The sequence below is a fragment of the Pelodiscus sinensis genome, chromosome 19 (genome assembly GCF_052426305.1).
Source record: "Pelodiscus sinensis isolate ZL-2025 chromosome 19, ASM5242630v1, whole genome shotgun sequence".
NCBI lineage: Eukaryota > Metazoa > Chordata > Testudines > Trionychidae > Pelodiscus > Pelodiscus sinensis.
The window spans coordinates 13,681,653-13,684,294 of NC_143070.1; positions in this window are offsets into that span (position 1 = coordinate 13,681,653).

Genomic DNA, 2,642 nt, shown 5'->3' on the forward strand with positions numbered 1-2,642 from the left:
CTGAGCACTGCACTTCTGGTGCTTGGGCAAGTCCCCTCTCTCCAGGGCCACTACCCCGACTGGTAGAGCAGTGGGAGCCATGGGCAGTGAGCGAACGGCTCACATGGGACAGCAGAGCCCAGCCCCGCCCCTTCTTCCCGAGACTCCACCCCCCCATGCCCACCAGGCTGCTGGCCCTGCCCTGCCCTCTCCTCCCCACAGTGGTGGCTGCCCAGCCCCAGATTTCTACCCTCCCACCCCAACCCCAGGCTGCCTGGCTCCCTGGCATCCCCACAAGCCCCAGAGCAGCCAGGCAGCCTCAGATCTCCACCCCAGTCCCAGAGCACTGGGCAGCCCCTGTCCCTCCCCCCACCACGGACCCCAGAGCGCGCGCAGTCCCAGTCCCCCCAGGAGCGTGGTCCCACACTGGTGTTTGTGGGAAGGCCGATGGGCGACGAGAAGAACCCACCCAGATGGGCAGAGGCCGGTGGGAAGGGCCCGGAGATGGGTGGGTCTGATGGTGACTCGTGAGCTGTGTCCTGGGGTGACGGGCCAGACAAACGTTGGAGACCAGACCGCAGGGCTGGGGAGGGGCTCGGCTTCCTCTGGCCTGGGGGCGGAACGGCTCCTGGCCCCTGCGCGGCTGGTTCCCCGTCACGTGCAGCTCTGCCTCTTCCGCATCCTCCTGGTGTCCCAGCTGCTTGGTCTTCTGGCCAGGCCGGGCTCGTGGTGGGCTCAGCCGGTGTCTGCCAGAGGAGAAAGGGCAGGAGCACAGATGAGAAGAGCACAATTGTCAAGGGGGAGACTCTGGAGCAGGGCAGGTTCCCCCCCACCCCCTCGCTCCCCTCGTGGCTAATGCTGTGGAGTGCGCTTGGCCCCGTGCAGGGAAGGCCCCAGGCTCTATTAGGGCCTTGTCAAGCCGCCACAGCAGGGCCTGGTTTCCTCAGAGGGGAGGGTGAATCTGTCGCCCGGCTCGAGGGGCCGACTCCTCCCTGAACTGAAGCCTGAGGAAGCCCCACGCTGGGCTGAGTTGCCCTGAGTCAGGTTCCAGCCAATGCAGGAGGCAGGAGCTGGGCTGGTGAGTCTCAGAAGAGGCATCAGCACCTCCGAGGAGAACCAGCAACTCAGTCTGCTCAGTGTCGCTTCATGGCTTGGCCCTCTCCTCTGCCTGAGAGTGGTGCCAGGCCGCCCAGGCCTCAGCCTGCTCCAGCCCTGCTCCTATTCCAGCCTCGTCCCTAGTCCTAGCGCAGCCCGGCTCGCAGTCCAGCTAAGCTCCCAGCCCTGCTCCTAGACGGTTCCAGGCCCGCACTTGACTCCTGGTTCTGGCTCCTGCTCTGAGGTCCTCTAGGCTCGACCGCCACCACTCCAACTACTAGACCCCACTGCCACTGCTCCAACAACTAAGCCTCCTCCCATCCCCATCTCAGACAGACAGGAATAATTCACGTTTCTGCTTTCCATGTGTCTGACCCTGCGTTGGTCAGCACCGGCTTCCCTCTCCCATTGTGCTGCCCAGGGCCCTGGCTTTGCGAGAGCCTCGGAACGTCTTCCCAGGTGTCTCTGGGCTGGACACTGCTACGGGAGCTAATGTCCCTTGTGAATACCCAGCCCACGGCCCAGCCCCTGCTCCAAAGAGCTGCTCCCGTCTGGTGTACGTACCGTGGCGGGATGAAGAGTCCTTCTGTGTCGGTGCCGCTCCCTAATCAAAACGCACCCCACACGAGGTTTGCCAGCTTCTGCAGCCATTTAAAATGTTCATTCAGGACGATCGCTGTGGTCCTGTCTGATCTTAAAGGCACTTCCTGGAAAGCTGAAAGAAAGAGGAAATGGGTTAGAAACCTCACAGAGCTGCTGTCACAGGTGGCTGGGAAACCTTTGCTTCCCAATGGCCTTTGCCACGGGAACACGACAGCAACCGTAACTCTGGCATTTAGGTGCAGAGCCGCAAAGGGGCTTCAGCTCCTAACTTCAACCGAATCCTTTGTGCATTTGTGCCGCCTTCAGTGCTCCAGAGGTGGCAGGGAAAGGTGTTTCCTGGGGGCCGCATGGGATGGCCTAGGAGCCGAGAACCCAACTCTGGGTGAAAGTCCCTGGCCTACAACCTCTCTAGTGGAGGGGAGCAGGTGGTGGAACTTTTTGTGACAGAGGGTAAGAATCCTTCTCCTCCTCCTACTGACTAGTCATTTTCAGTTCTGGCCGGCCTCCCTTGAGAGCCTTTGTGTTCTTATCCCCATTTTACAGGAGGGGAAGGTGAGGCACAGAGTTGCTCCTGGTGGCTCAAATCTCCTGACTCCCATTCTTACATTGACCAGCAAGACCATGTCCTCAGACAGAGACAGACACTGGGGCAGCTGTGTTCAGGCCTCATACTGCCCACAGATGCCCGAATGCCCAGAGCTGTTTCCTTACCTTCACACAGGCAGAAGATGCCATCTGCACTCACTGTCTCCGCCAACAGGTAGACGAAATGGTGGATGGTCTCTCCTAAACAGACAAGGAATACCCTGGAGCTCAGGACTTTTCAACATCATCCCTGAAAATTGCTAAAGATTCAGCCATTCCCACAAGACAGCCCTTGGGAAATTCAATACCCGGCCCTTCGATGTGGCACGAAGCACATGAGAGAAAGCATCCGGCCCCAGAAGTCACTGAAAGGCCGATTG